Here is a 17,928-nt window from a genome sequence, read left to right as displayed (position 1 = left end):
ACTTTTTCTTAAAAACCTAACTTATACCAAAACTAACTTTTTCGAAAAAACCTAACTTATACCAAAACAAACTTTTTCGAAAAAACCTAATTTATACCAAAACTAACTTTTTCGAAAAAACCTAATTTATACCAAAACTAACTTTTTCGAAAAAACCTAACTTATACCAGAACTAACTTTTTAGAAAAAACCTAACTTTTTCATAAAAACCTAACTTTTACCAAAACTAACTTTTTCGAAAAAACCTAACTTTTTCATAAAAACCTAACTTATACCAAAACTAACTTTTTCTAAAAAACCTAACTTATACCAAAACTAACTTTTTCTAAAAAACCTAACTTATACCAAAACTAACTTTTTCGAAAAAACCTAACTTATACCAAAACTAACTTTTTCATAAAAACCTAACTTATACCAAAACTAACTTTTTCGAAAAAACCTAACTTTTTCATAAAAACCTAACTTTTACCAAAACTAACTTTTTCGAAAAAACCTAACTTTTTCATAAAAACCTAACTTATACCAAAACTAACTTTTTCATAAAAACCTAACTTATACCAAAACTAACTTTTTCGAAAAAACCTAACTTTTTCATAAAAACCTAACTTATACCAAAACTAACTTTTTCGAAAAAACCTAACTTTTACCAAAACTAACTTTTTCGAAAAAACCTAATTTATACCAAAACTAACTTTTTCGAAAAAAAAATAACTTATACCAAAACTAACTTTTTCTTAAAAACCTAACTTATACCAAAACTAACTTTTTCTAAAAAACCTAACTTATACCAAAACTAACTTTTTCGAAAAAACCTAACTTATACCAAAACTAACTTTTTCGAAAAAACCTAATTTATACCAAAACTAACTTTTTCGAAAAAACCTAACTTATACCAAAACTAACTTTTTCGAAAAAACCTAACTTATAAAAAAACTAACTTTTTCTTAAAAACCTAACTTATACCAAAACTAACTTTTTCTAAAAAACCTAACTTATACCAAAACTAACTTTTTCGAAAAAACCTAACTTATACCAAAACTAACTTTTTCGAAAAAACCTAACTTATACCAAAACTAACTTTTTCTAAAAAACCTAACTTATACCAAAACTAACTTTTTCTCAAAAACCTAACTTATACCAAAACTAACTTTTTCGAAAAAACCTAATTTATACCAAAACTAACTTTTTCTAAAAAACCTAACTTATACCAAAACTAACTTTTTCGAAAAAACCTAACTTATACCAAAACTAACTTTTTCATAAAAACCTAACTTATACCAAAACTAACTTTTTCGAAAAAACCTAACTTATACCAAAACTAACTTTTTCGAAAAAACCTAACTTTTTCATAAAAACCTAACTTTTACCAAAACTAACTTTTTCGAAAAAACCTAACTTTTTCATAAAAACCTAACTTATACCAAAACTAACTTTTTCTAAAAAACCTAACTTATACCAAAACTAACTTTTTCTAAAAAACCTAACTTATACCAAAACTAACTTTTTCGAAAAAACCTAACTTATACCAAAACTAACTTTTTCATAAAAACCTAACTTATACCAAAACTAACTTTTTCGAAAAAACCTAACTTTTTCATAAAAACCTAACTTTTACCAAAACTAACTTTTTCGAAAAAACCTAACTTTTTCATAAAAACCTAACTTATACCAAAACTAACTTTTTCATAAAAACCTAACTTATACCAAAACTAACTTTTTCGAAAAAACCTAACTTTTTCATAAAAACCTAACTTATACCAAAACTAACTTTTTCGAAAAAACCTAACTTATACCAAAACTAACTTTTTCGAAAAAACCTTATTTATACCAAAACTAACGTTTTCGAAAAAAAATAACTTATACCAAAACTAACTTTTTCTTAAAAACCTAACTTATACCAAAACTAACTTTTTCTAAAAAACCTAACTTATACCAAAACTAACTTTTTCGAAAAAACCTAACTTATACCAAAACTAACTTTTTCGAAAAAACCTAATTTATACCAAAACTAACTTTTTCGAAAAAACCTAACTTATACCAAAACTAACTTTTTCGAAAAAACCTAACTTATACCAAAACTAACTTTTTCTTAAAAACCTAACTTATACCAAAACTAACTTTTTCTAAAAAACCTAACTTATACCAAAACTAACTTTTTCATAAAAACCTAACTTATACAAAAACTAACTTTTTCGAAAAATCCTAACTTATACCAAAACTAACTTTTTCGAAAAAACCTAATTTATACCAAAACTAACTTTTTCGAAAAAAAATAACTTATACCAAAACTAACTTTTTCATAAAAACCTAACTTATACCAAAACTAACTTTTTCGAAAAAACCTAACTTTTTCATAAAAACCTAACTTATACCAAAACTAACTTTTTCGAAAAAACCTAACTTATACCAAAACTAACTTTTTCGAAAAAACCTAATTTATACCAAAACTAACTTTTTCGAAAAAACCTAACTTATACCAAAACTAACTTTTTCTTAAAAACCTAACTTATACCAAAACTAACTTTTTCTAAAAAACCTAATTTATACCAAAACTAACTTTTTCGAAAAAACCTAACTTATACCAAAACTAACTTTTTCTTAAAAACCTTACTTTTTCGAAAAAACCTAACTTATACCAAAACTAACTTTTTCGAAAAAACCTAACTTATACCAAAACTAACTTTTTCTAAAAAACCTAACTTTTTCGAAAAAACCTAACTTTTTCTTAAAAACCTAACTTATACCAAAACTAACTTTTTCTTAAAAACCTAACTTATACCAAAACTAACTTTTTCGAAAAAACCTAACTTATACCAAAACTAACTTTTTCGAAAAAACCTAACTTATACCAAAACTAACTTTTTCGAAAAAACCTAACTTATACCAAAACTAACTTTTTCATAAAAACCTAACTTATACCAAAACTAACTTTTTCGAAAAAACCTAACTTATACCAAAACTAACTTTTTCGAAAAAACCAAATTTATACCAAAACTAACTTTTTCGAAAAAACCTAACTTATACCAAAACTAACTTTTTCTCAAAAACCTAACTTATACCAAAACTAACTTTTTCGAAAAAACCTAACTTTTACCAAAACTAACTTTTTCGAAAAAACCTAACTTTTTCATAAAAACCTAACTTATACCAAAACTAACTTTTTCGAAAAAACCTAACTTATACCAAAACTAACTTTTTCTTAAAAACCTAACTTATACCAAAACTAACTTTTTCTAAAAAAACCTAACTTATACCAAAACTAACTTTTTCGAAAAAACCTAACTTATACCAAAACTAACTTTTTCGAAAAAACCTAACTTATACCAAAACTAACTTTTTCTTAAAAACCTAACTTATACCAAAACTAACTTTTTCTAAAAAACCTAACTTATACCAAAACTAACTTTTTCGAAAAAACCTAACTTATACCAAAACTAACTTTTTCGAAAAAACCTTACTTATACCAAAACTACCTTTTTCGAAAAAACCTAACTTATACCAAAACTAACTTTTTCTTAAAAACCTAACTTATACCAAAACTAACTTTTAAGAAAAAACCCAACTTATACCAAAACTAACTTTTTCTAAAAAACCTAACTTATACCAAATCTAACTTTTTCGAAAAAACCTAACTTATACCAAAACTAACTTTTTCGAAAAAACCTTACTTATACCAATACTAACTTTTTCGAAAAAACCTAACTCATACCAAAACTAACTTTTTCGAAAAAACCTAACTCATATCAAAACTAACTTTTTCGAAAAAACCTAACTTATACCAAAACTAACTTTTTCTAAAAAACCTAACTTATACCAAAACTAACTTTTTCGAAAAAACCTAATTTATACCAAAACTAACTTTTTCGAAAAAACCTAACTTATACCAAAACTAACTTTTTCGAAAAAACCTAACTTATACCAAAACTAACTTTTTCTAAAAAACCTAACTTATACCAAAACTAACTTTTTCTCAAAAACCTAACTTATACCAAAACTAACTTTTTCTAAAAAACCTAACTTATACCAAAACTAACTTTTTCGAAAAAACCTAACTTATACCAAAACTAACTTTTTCATAAAAACCTAACTTATACCAAAACTAACTTTTTCGAAAAAACCTAACTTATACCAAAACTAACTTTTTCGAAAAAACCTAACTTATACCAAAACTAACTTTTTCGAAAAAACCTAACTTATACCAAAACTAACTTTTTCTAAAAAACCTAACTTATACCAAAACTAACTTCTTCTAAAAAACCTTACTTTTTCGAAAAAACCTAAATTATACCAAAACTAACTTTTTCTAAAAAACCTAACTTATACCAAAACTAACTTTTTCTCAAAAACCTAACTTATACCAAAACTAACTTTTTCGAAAAAACCTAACTTATACCAAAACTAACTTTTTCTTAAAAACCTAACTTATACCAAAACTAACTTTTTCGAAAAAACCTTACTTATACCAATACTAACTTTTTCGAAAAAACCTAACTTATACCAAAACTAACTTTTTCGAAAAAACCTAACTTATACCAAAACTAACTTTTTCTTAAAAACCTAACTTATACCAAAACTAACTTTTTCGAAAAAACCTAATTTATACCAAAACTAACTTTTTCGAAAAAACCTAACTTATACCAAAACTAACTTTTTCTCAAAAACCTAACTTATACCAAACTAACTTTTTCGAAAAAACCTAACTTATACCAAAACTAACTTTTTCTTAAAAACCTAACTTATACCAAAACTAACTTTTTCGAAAAAACCTAACTTTTTCATAAAAACCTAACTTATACCAAAACTAACTTTTTCGAAAAAACCTAACTTATACCAAAACTAACTTTTTCTTAAAAACCTAACTTATACCAAAACTAACTTTTTCGAAAAAACCTAACTTATACCAAAACTAACTTTTTCGAAAAAACCTTACTTATACCAATACTAACTTTTTCGAAAAAACCTAATTTATACCAAAACTAACTTTTTCGAAAAAACCTAACTTATACCAAAACTAACTTTTTCGAAAAAACCTAACTTATACCAAAACTAACTTTTTCTAAAATACCTAACTTATACCAAAACTAACTTTTTCTAAAAAACCTAACTTATACCAAAACTAACTTTTTCTTAAAAACCTAACTTATACCAAAACTAACTTTTTCGAAAAAACCTAACTTATACCAAAACTAACTTTTTCGAAAAAACCTAATTTATACCAAAACTAACTTTTTCGAAAAAACCTAACTTAAACCAAAACTAACTTTTTCTCAAAAACCTAACTTATACCAAAACTAACTTTTTCGAAAAAACCTAACTTATACCAAAACTAACTTTTTCATAAAAACCTAACTTATACCAAAACTAACTTTTTCGAAAAAACCTAACTTTTTCATAAAAACCTAACTTATACCAAAACTAACTTTTTCGAAAAAACCTAACTTATACCAAAATTAACTTTTTCTTAAAAACCTAACTTATACCAAAACTAACTTTTTCTAAAAAAACCTAACTTATACCAAAACTAACTTTTTCGAAAAAACCTAACTTATACCAAAACTAACTTTTTCTCAAAAACCTAACTTATACCAAAACTAACTTTTTCGAAAAAACCTAACTTATACCAAAACTAACTTTTTCTCAAAAACCTAACTTACACCAAAACTAACTTTTTCGAAAAAACCTAACTTATACCAAAACTAACTTTTTCATAAAAACCTAACTTATACCAAAACTAACTTTTTCGAAAAAACCTAACTTATACCAAAACTAACTTTTTCTTAAAAACCTAACTTATACCAAAACTAACTTTTTCGAAAAAACCTAACTTATACCAAAACTAACTTTTTCGAAAAAACCTTACTAATACCAATACTAACTTTTTCGAAAAAACCTAACTCATACCAAAACTAACTTTTTCGAAAAAACCTAACTCATACCAAAACTAACTTTTTCGAAAAAACCTAACTTATACCAAAACTAACTTTTTCTAAAACACCTAACTTATACCAAAACTAACTTTTTCGAAAAAACCTAACTTATACCAAAACTAACTTTTTCTAAAACACCTAACTTATACCAAAACTAACTTTTTCGAAAAAACCTAACTTATACCAAAACTAACTTTTTCGAAAAAACCTAATTTATACCAAAACTAACTTTTTCGAAAAAACCTAACTTATACCAAAACTAACTTTTTCTAAAAAACCTAACTTATACCAAAACTAACTTTTTCGAAAAAACCTAATTTATACCAAAACTAACTTTTTCGAAAAAACCTAACTTATACCAAAACTAACTTTTTCGAAAAAACCTAACTTATACCAAAACTAACTTTTTCTAAAATACCGAACTTATACCAAAACTAACTTTTTCTAAAAAACCTAACTTATACCAAAACTAACTTTTTCTTAAAAACCTAACTTATACCAAAACTAACTTTTTCGAAAAAACCTAACTTATACCAAAACTAACTTTTTCGAAAAAACCTAATTTATACCAAAACTAACTTTTTCGAAAAAACCTAACTTATACCAAAACTAACTTTTTCTCAAAAACCTAACTTATACCAAAACTAACTTTTTCGAAAAAACCTAACTTATACCAAAACTAACTTTTTCATAAAAACCTAACTTATACCAAAACTAACTTTTTCGAAAAAACCTAACTTTTTCTAAAAAACCTAACTTATACCAAAACTAACTTTTTCGAAAAAACCTAACTTATACCAAAACTAACTTTTTCTTAAAAACCTAACTTATACCAAAACTAACTTTTTCTAAAAAAACCTAACTTATACCAAAACTAACTTTTTCGAAAAAACCTAATTTATACCAGAACTAACTTTTTCGAAAAAACCTAACTTATACCAAAACTAACTTTTTCGAAAAAACCTAACTTATACCAAAACTAACTTTTTCTAAAAAACCTGACTTATACCAAAACTAACTTTTTCGAAAAAACCTAACTTATACCAAAACTAACTTTTTCTTAAAAACCTAACTTTTACCAAAACTAACTTTTTCGAAAAAACCTAACTTTTTCATAAAAACCTAACTTATACCAGAACTAACTTTTTCTTAAAAACCTAACTTATACCAAAACTAACTTTTTCTTAAAAACCTAACTTATACCAAAACTAACTTTTTCGAAAAAACCTAACTTTTTCATAATAACCTAACTTATACCAAAACTAACTTTTTCTAAAAAACCTAACTTATACCAAAACTAACTTTTTCTTAAAAACTTAACTTATACCAAAACTAACTTTTTCGAAAAAACCTAACTTATACCAAAACTAACTTTTTCTAAAAAACCTTACTTTTTCGAAAAAACCTAACGTTTACCAAAACTAACTTTTTCGAAAAAACCTAACTTTTTCATAATAACCTAACTTATACCAAATTTAACTTTTTCGAAAAAACCTAACTTATACCAAAACTAACTTTTTCGAAAAAACCTAATTTATACCAAAACTAACTTTTTCGAAAAAACCTAACTTATACCAAAACTAACTTTTTCGAAAAAACCTAACTTATACCAAAACTAACTTTTTCTAAAATACCTAACTTATACCAAAACTAACTTTTTCTAAAAAACCTAACTTATACCAAAACTAACTTTTTCTTAAAAACCTAACTTATACCAAAACTAACTTTTTCGAAAAAACCTAACTTTTACCAAAACTAACTTTTTCGAAAAAACCTAATTTATACCAAAACTAACTTTTTCGAAAAAACCTAACTTATACCAAAACTAACTTTTTCTCAAAAACCTAACTTATACCAAAACTAACTTTTTCGAAAAAACCTAACTTATACCAAAACTAACTTTTTCATAAAAACCTAACTTATACCAAAACTAACTTTTTCGAAAAAACCTAACTTTTTCATAAAAACCTAACTTATACCAAAACTAACTTTTTCGAAAAAACCTAACTTATACCAAAACTAACTTTTTCTTAAAAACCTAACTTATACCAAAACTAACTTTTTCTAAAAAAACCTAACTTATACCAAAACTAACTTTTTCGAAAAAACCTAATTTATACCAAAACTAACTTTTTCGAAAAAACCTAACTTATACCAAAACTAACTTTTTCGAAAAAACCTAACTTATACCAAAACTAACTTTTTCGAAAAAACCTAATTTATACCAAAACTAACTTTTTCGAAAAAACCTAACTTATACCAAAACTAACTTTTTCTAAAAAACCTAACTTATACCAAAACTAACTTTTTCGAAAAAACCTAATTTATACCAAAACTAACTTTTTCGAAAAAACCTAACTTATACCAAAACTAACTTTTTCGAAAAAACCTAACTTATACCAAAACTAACTTTTTCTAAAATACCTAACTTATACCAAAACTAACTTTTTCTAAAAAACCTAACTTATACCAAAACTAACTTTTTCTTAAAAACCTAACTTATACCAAAACTAACTTTTTCGAAAAAACCTAACTTATACCAAAACTAACTTTTTCGAAAAAACCTAATTTATACCAAAACTAACTTTTTCGAAAAAACCTAACTTATACCAAAACTAACTTTTTCTCAAAAACCTAACTTATACCAAAACTAACTTTTTCGAAAAAACCTAACTTATACCAAAACTAACTTTTTCATAAAAACCTAACTTATACCAAAACTAACTTTTTTGAAAAAACCTAACTTTTTCATAAAAACCTAACTTATACCAAAACTAACTTTTTCGAAAAAACCTAACTTATACCAAAACTAACTTTTTCTTAAAAACCTAACTTATACCAAAACTAACTTTTTCTAAAAAAACCTAACTTATACCAAAACTAACTTTTTCGAAAAAACCTAATTTATACCAGAACTAACTTTTTCGAAAAAACCTAACTTATACCAAAACTAACTTTTTCGAAAAAACCTAACTTATACCAAAACTAACTTTTTCTAAAAAACCTGACTTATACCAAAACTAACTTTTTCGAAAAAACCTAACTTATACCAAAACTAACTTTTTCTTAAAAACCTAACTTTTACCAAAACTAACTTTTTCGAAAAAACCTAACTTTTTCATAAAAACCTAACTTATACCAGAACTAACTTTTTCTTAAAAACCTAACTTATACCAAAACTAACTTTTTCTTAAAAACCTAACTTATACCAAAACTAACTTTTTCGAAAAAACCTAACTTTTTCATAATAACCTAACTTATACCAAAACTAACTTTTTCTAAAAAACCTAACTTATACCAAAACTAACTTTTTCTTAAAAACTTAACTTATACCAAAACTAACTTTTTCGAAAAAACCTAACTTATACCAAAACTAACTTTTTCTAAAAAACCTTACTTTTTCGAAAAAACCTAACGTTTACCAAAACTAACTTTTTCGAAAAAACCTTACTTTTTCATAATAACCTAACTTATACCAAATTTAACTTTTTCTAAAAAACCTAACTTATACCAAAACTAACTTTTTCGAAAAAACCTAATTTATACCAAAACTAACTTTTTCGAAAAAACCTAACTTATACCAAAACTAACTTTTTCGAAAAAACCTAACTTATACCAAAACTAACTTTTTCTAAAATACCTAACTTATACCAAAACTAACTTTTTCTAAAAAACCTAACTTATACCAAAACTAACTTTTTCTTAAAAACCTAACTTATACCAAAACTAACTTTTTCGAAAAAACCTTACTTTTACCAAAACTAACTTTTTCGAAAAAACCTAATTTATACCAAAACTAACTTTTTCGAAAAAACCTAACTTATACCAAAACTAACTTTTTCTCAAAAACCTAACTTATACCAAAACTAACTTTTTCGAAAAAACCTAACTTATACCAAAACTAACTTTTTCATAAAAACCTAACTTATACCAAAACTAACTTTTTCGAAAAAACCTAACTTTTTCATAAAAACCTAACTTATACCAAAACTAACTTTTTCGAAAAAACCTAACTTATACCAAAACTAACTTTTTCTTAAAAACCTAACTTATACCAAAACTAACTTTTTCTAAAAAAACCTAACTTATACCAAAACTAACTTTTTCGAAAAAACCTAATTTATACCAAAACTAACTTTTTCGAAAAAACCTAACTTATACCAAAACTAACTTTTTCGAAAAAACCTAACTTATACCAAAACTAACTTTTTCTAAAAAACCTAACTTATACCAAAACTAACTTTTTCTAAAAAACCTAACTTATACCAAAACTAATTTTTCTTAAAAACCTAACTTATACCAAAACTAACTTTTTCGAAAAAACCTAATTTATACCAAAACTAACTTTTTCGAAAAAACCTAACTTATACCAAAACTAACTTTTTCTAAAAAACCTAACTTATACCAAAACTAACTTTTTCGAAAAAACCTAACTTATACCAAAACTAACTTTTTCGAAAAAACCTAATTTATACCAAAACTAACTTTTTCGAAAAAACCTAACTTATACCAAAACTAACTTTTTCTAAAAAACCTAACTTATACCAAAACTAACTTTTTCGAAAAAACCTAATTTATACCAAAACTAACTTTTTCGAAAAAACCTAACTTATACCAAAACTAACTTTTTTGAAAAAACCTAACTTATACCAAAACTAACTTTTTCTAAAATACCTAACTTATACCAAAACTAACTTTTTCTAAAAAACCTAACTTATACCAAAACTAACTTTTTCTTAAAAACCTAACTTATACCAAAACTAACTTTTTCGAAAAAACCTAACTTATACCAAAACTAACTTTTTCGAAAAAACCTAATTTATACCAAAACTAACTTTTTCGAAAAAACCTAACTTATACCAAAACTAACTTTTTCTCAAAAACCTAACTTATACCAAAACTAACTTTTTCGAAAAAACCTAACTTATACCAAAACTAACTTTTTCATAAAAACCTAACTTATACCAAAACTAACTTTTTCGAAAAAACCTAACTTTTTCATAAAAACCTAACTTATACCAAAACTAACTTTTTCGAAAAAACCTAACTTATACCAAAACTAACTTTTTCTTAAAAACCTAACTTATACCAAAACTAACTTTTTCTAAAAAAACCTAACTTATACCAAAACTAACTTTTTCGAAAAAACCTAATTTATACCAAAACTAACTTTTTCGAAAAAACCTAACTTATACCAAAACTAACTTTTTCGAAAAAACCTAACTTATACCAAAACTAACTTTTTCTAAAAAACCTAACTTATACCAAAACTAACTTTTTCTAAAAAACCTAACTTATACCAAAACTAACTTTTTCTTAAAAACCTAACTTTTACCAAAACTAACTTTTTCGAAAAAACCTAACTTTTTCATAAAAACCTAACTTATACCTGAACTAACTTTTTCTTAAAAACCTAACTTATACCAAAACTAACTTTTTCTTAAAAACTTAACTTATACCAAAACTAACTTTTTCGAAAAAACCTAACTTTTTCATAATAACCTAACTTATACCAAAACTAACTTTTTCTTAAAAACTTAACTTATACCAAAACTAACTTTTTCGAAAAAACCTAACTTATACCAAAACTAACTTTTTCTAAAAAACCTTACTTTTTCGAAAAAACCTAACGTTTACCAAAACTAACTTTTTCGAAAAAACCTAACTTATACCAAAACTAACTTTTTCGAAAAAACCTAACTTATACCAAAACTAACTTTTTCTAAAAAACCTAACTTTTTCATAAAAACCTAACTTATACCAAAACTAACTTTTACCAAAACTAACTTTTTCGAAAAAACCTAACTTTTTCATAAAAACCTAACTTATACCAAAACTAACTTTTTCTAAAAAACCTAACTTATACCAAAACTAACTTTTTCTAAAAAACCTAACTTATACCAAAACTAACTTTTTCGAAAAAACCTAACTTATACCAAAACTAACTTTTTCTAAAAAACCTAACTTATACCAAAACTAACTTTTTCGAAAAAACGTAACTTATACCAAAACTAAATTTTTCTTAAAAACCTAACTTATACCAAAACTAACTTTTTCTAAAAAACCTAACTTATACCAAAACTAACTTTTTCGAAAAAACCTAACTTATACCAAAACTAAATTTTTCTTAAAAACCTAACTTTTACCAAAACTAACTTTTTCTAAAAAACCTAACTTATACCAAAACTAACTTTTTCTAAAAAACCTAACTTATACCAAAACTAACTTTTTCGAAAAAACCTAACTTATACCAAAACTAACTTTTTCTAAAAAACCTAACTTATACCAAAACTAACTTTTTCTAAAAAACCTAACTTATACCAAAACTAACTTTTTCTCAAAAACCTAACTTATACCAAAACTAACTTTTTCGAAAAAACCTAACTTATACCAAAACTAACTTTTTCTTAAAAACCTAACTTATACCAAAACTAACTTTTTCGAAAAAACCTAACTTATACCAAAACTAACTTTTTCGAAAAAACCTAACTTTTTCATAAAAACCTAACTTATACCAAAACTAACTTTTTCTTAAAAACCTAACTTATACCAAAACTAACTTTTTCTTAAAAACTTAACTTATACCAAAACTAACTTTTTCGAAAAAACCTAACTTTTTCATAATAACTTAACTTATACCAAAACTAACTTTTTCTTAAAAACTTAACTTATACCAAAACTAACTTTTTCGAAAAAACCTAACTTATACCAAAACTAACTTTTTCTAAAAAACCTTACTTTTTCGAAAAAACCTAACGTTTACCAAAACTAACTTTTTCGAAAAAACCTAACTTATACCAAAACTAACTTTTTCGAAAAAACCTAACTTATACCAAAACTAACTTTTTCTAAAAAACCTAACTTTTTCATAAAAACCTAACTTATACCAAAACTAACTTTTACCAAAACTAACTTTTTCGAAAAAACCTAACTTTTTCATAAAAACCTAACTTATACCAAAACTAACTTTTTCTCAAAAACCAAACTTATACCAAAGCTAACTTTTTCGAAAAAACCTAACTTATACCAAAACTAACTTTTTCGAAAAAACCTAACTTATACCAAAACTAACTTTTTCTAAAAAACCTAACTTATACCAAAACTAACTTTTTCGAAAAAACCTAACTTATACCAAAACTAAATTTTTCTTAAAAACCTAACTTATACCAAAACTAACTTTTTCTAAAAAACCTAACTTATACCAAAACTAACTTTTTCGAAAAAACCTAACTTATACCAAAACTAAATTTTTCTTAAAAACCTAACTTTTACCAAAACTAACTTTTTCTAAAAAACCTAACTTATACCAAAACTAACTTTTTCTAAAAAACCTAACTTATACCAAAACTAACTTTTTCGAAAAAACCTAACTTATACCAAAACTAACTTTTTCTAAAAAACCTAACTTATACCAAAACTAACTTTTTCTAAAAAACCTAACTTATACCAAAACTAACTTTTTCTCAAAAACCTAACTTATACCAAAACTAACTTTTTCGAAAAAACCTAACTTATACCAAAACTAACTTTTTCTTAAAAACCTAACTTATACCAAAACTAACTTTTTCGAAAAAACCTAACTTATACCAAAACTAACTTTTTCGAAAAAACCTAACTTTTTCATAAAAACCTAACTTATACCAAAACTAACTTTTTCGAAAAAACCTAACTTATACCAAAACTAACTTTTTCGAAAAAACCTAACTTATACCAAAACTAACTTTTTCTTAAAAACCTAACTTATACCAAAACTAACTTTTAACAAAAAACCCAACTTATACCAAAACTAACTTTTTCGAAAAAACCTAACTTATACCAAAACTAACTTTTTCTAAAAAACCTAACTTATACCAAAACTAACTTTTTCGAAAAAACCTAACTTATACCAAAACTAACTTTTTCTTAAAAACCTAACTTATACCAAAACTAACTTTTTCGAAAAAACCTAACTTATACCAAAACTAACTTTTTCGAAAAAACCTAACTTATACCAAAACTAACTTTTTCTTAAAAACCTAACTTATACCAAAACTAACTTTTTCGAAAAAACCTAACTTTTTCATAAAAACCTAACTTATGCCAAAACTAACTTTTTCTTAAAAACCTAACTTATACCAAAACTAACTTTTTCTAAAAAACCTAACTTATACCAAAACTAACTTTTAAGAAAAAACCCAACTTATACCAAAACTAACTTTTTCGAAAAAACCTAACTTATACCAAAACTAACTTTTTCTAAAAAACCTTACTTTTTCGAAAAAACCTAACTTTTACCAAAACTAACTTTTTCTAAAAAACCTTACTTATACCAAAACTAACTTTTTCGAAAAAACCTAACTTATACCAAAACTAACTTTTTCTTAAAAACCTAACTTGTACCAAAACTAACTTTTTCGAAAAAACCTAACTTATACCAAAACTAACTTTTTCGAAAAAACCTAACTTATACCAAAACTAACTTTTTCGAGAAAACCTAACTTATAAAAAAACTAACTTTTTCGAAAAAACCTAACTTATACCAAAACTCACTTTTTCGAAAAAACCTAACTTATACCAAAACTAACTTTTTTGAAAAAACCTTACTTTTTCGAAAAAACCTAACTTTTACCAAAACTAACTTATTATAAAAAACCTAACTTTTTCTCAAAAACCTAACTTATACCAAAACTAACTTTTTCTTAAAAACCTAACTTTTTCTTAAAAATCTAACTTTTTCTTAAAAAAGTTTTCTTTTTTTCTTTTTCGAAAAAACCTAACTTATACCAAAACTAACTTTTTCTTAAAAACCTAACTTATACCAAAACTAACTTTTTCGAAAAAACCTAACTTTTTCGAAAAAACCTAACTTATACCAAAACTAACTTTTTCTAAAAAACCTAACTTATACCAAAACTAACTTTTTCTTAAAAACCTAACTTATACCAAAACTAACTTTTTCGAAAAAACCTAACTTTTTCATAAAAACCTAACTTATGCCAAAACTAACTTTTTCTTAAAAACCTAACTTATACCAAAACTAACTTTTTCTTAAAAACCTAACTTATACCAAAACTAACTTTTAAGAAAAAACCCAACTTATACCAAAACTAACTTTTTCGAAAAAACCTAACTTATACCAAAACTAACTTTTTCTAAAAAACCTTACTTTTTCGAAAAAACCTAACTTTTACCAAAACTAACTTTTTCTAAAAAACCTTACTTATACCAAAACTAACTTTTTCGAAAAAACCTAACTTATACCAAAACTAACTTTTTCTTAAAAACCTAACTTGTACCAAAACTAACTTTTTCGAAAAAACCTAACTTATACCAAAACTAACTTTTTCGAAAAAACCTAACTTATACCAAAACTAACTTTTTCGAGAAAACCTAACTTATAAAAAAACTAACTTTTTCGAAAAAACCTAACTTATACCAAAACTCACTTTTTCGAAAAAACCTAACTTATACCAAAACTAACTTTTTTGAAAAAACCTTACTTTTTCGAAAAAACCTAACTTTTACCAAAACTAACTTATTATAAAAAACCTAACTTTTTCTCAAAAACCTAACTTATACCAAAACTAACTTTTTCTTAAAAACCTAACTTTTTCTTAAAAATCTAACTTTTTCTTAAAAAAGTTTTCTTTTTTTCTTTTTCGAAAAAACCTAACTTATACCAAAACTAACTTTTTCTTAAAAACCTAACTTATACCAAAACTAACTTTTTCGAAAAAACCTAACTTTTTCATAAAAACCTAACTTATACCAAAACTAACTTTTTCTTAAAAACCTAACTTATACCAAAACTAACTTTTTCTAAAAAACCTAACTTATACCAAAACTAACTTTTTCGAAAAAACCTAACTTATACCAAAACTAACTTTTTCTAAAATACCTAACTTATACCAAAACTAACTTTTTCTAAAAAACCTAACTTATACCAATACTAACTTTTTCGAAAAAACCTAACTTATACCAAAACTAACTTTTTCGAAAAAACCTAACTCATACCAAAACTAACTTTTTCGAAAAAACCTAACTTATAAAAAAACTAACTTTTTCGAAAAAACCTAACTTATACCAAAACTCACTTTTTCTAAAAAACCTAACTTTTTCTAAAAAACCTAACTTATACCAAAACTAACTTTTTCGAAAAAACCTAACTTTTTCGAAAAAACCTAACTTTTACCAAAATTTACTTTTTCGAAAAAACCTAACTTTTACCAAAACTAACTTTTTCGAAAAAACCTAACTTTTTCATAAAAACCTAACTTATACCAAAACTAACTTTTTCTAAAAAACCTATTAGGAGTATTAATGTGTTCGTGCGGTTTTCAACCAAAGTTTTGGGCTCTGTTTTGGCGAAATGGTAATTTATTCAATTTTCAAAATACTGTCCGTCACTTTCCACAACCTTCTTCCACCTTTCAGGCAACTTTCTGATCCCGTCGCGGAAAAAAGATGGCGGTTTGGCCGCTAACCAATCCTCCATCCATTTTTGCACTTCTTGGTGATTATGGAACTGCTGGTCAGCCAGGCTGTGTTCCATCGACCGGAACAAATAGTAATCAGAAGGGGCAATGTCTGGGCTATACGGCGGGTGGGGTAGGACATCCCATTTGAGTGTTTTTAAATAATTTTTAACCGGTACCGCTATATGTGGCCTGGCATTGTCATGTAGCAATATGACTTTGTCGTGTCTATCGGCGTATTGTGGTCTTTTTTCTTTCAAAGTACGGCTTAAACGCATCAATTGTCGTCTATAGACCTCCCCAGTGATCTTTTCGTTTGGTTGTAGCAGCTCATAATACACCACACCCAGCTGGTCCCACCAAATACACAGCATGATCTTCGCGCCATGAATATTCGGCTTGGCTGTCGATGATGTGGCATGTCCGGGGTATCCATACGTTGCACGACGTTTTGGATTATCGTAATGTACCCACTTTTCATCACCAGTCACTATTCGATGCAAAAATCCCTTCCGCTCTTGCCTTTGGAGCAGTTGTTCACAAGTGAACAAACGGCGTTCGACGTCTCTTGGCTTCAGGTCATAGGGCAACCAATTTCCCACCTTCCGGATCATTCCCATTGCTTTTAATCGAAGAGAAATGGTTGGCTGAGCCACTCCCAGTGTCTGTGCAAGTGTTTTTTGGTTTTGTGATGGATCTTCATCCAGTATTGCCTCTAATTCTCCATCCTCAAACTTTCGTGGTCCTCCGGAACGCTCCTCATCTTCCAAATCAAAATTGCCACTTTTGAACCGTGCAAACCACTTCTGACACGTTCGTTCAGCTAGAGCATGGTCACCATACACTTCTACCAAAATTTTATGACTTTCGGCAGCCTTTTTCTTCATATTGAAATAATGAAGCAAAACTCCCCGCAAAAACACATTATTTGGTACAAATGATGCCATGTTCGGTGCTCGCAGATACTATGTTATTTACTATTTATCAAAATGACAGATAGTGGATATTGTAGCCCAATAATGACACTTCAAATTGGCAGTGTTGCCAGATTCAATAAATATGTACTAAATAAATGGGAGCATTAATACCAAAACCGCACGAACACATTAATACACCTAATAACTTATACCAAAACTAACTTTTTCTAAAAAACCTAACTTATACCAATACTAACTTTTTCGAAAAAACCTTACTTTTTCGAAAAAACCTAACTTTTACCAAAACTAACTTATTATAAAAAACCTAACTTTTTCTCAAAAACCTAACTTATACCAAAACTAACTTTTTCTTAAAAACCTAACTTTTTCTTAAAAATCTAACTTTTTCTTAAAAAAGTTTTCTTTTTTTCTTTTTCGAAAAAACCTAACTTATACCAAAACTAACTTTTTCTTAAAAACCTAACTTATACCAAAACTAACTTTTTCGAAAAAACCTAACTTTTTCGAAAAAACCTAACTTATACCAAAACTAACTTTTTCTAAAAAACCTAACTTATACCAAAACTAACTTTTTCTTAAAAACCTAACTTATACCAAAACTAACTTTTT

This window comes from Anopheles funestus, unplaced genomic scaffold, assembly GCF_943734845.2.
Source record: "Anopheles funestus unplaced genomic scaffold, idAnoFuneDA-416_04 scaffold_148_ctg1, whole genome shotgun sequence".
Lineage (NCBI taxonomy): Eukaryota > Metazoa > Arthropoda > Insecta > Diptera > Culicidae > Anopheles > Anopheles funestus.
Note: the sequence above shows the minus strand (reverse complement) of the source record.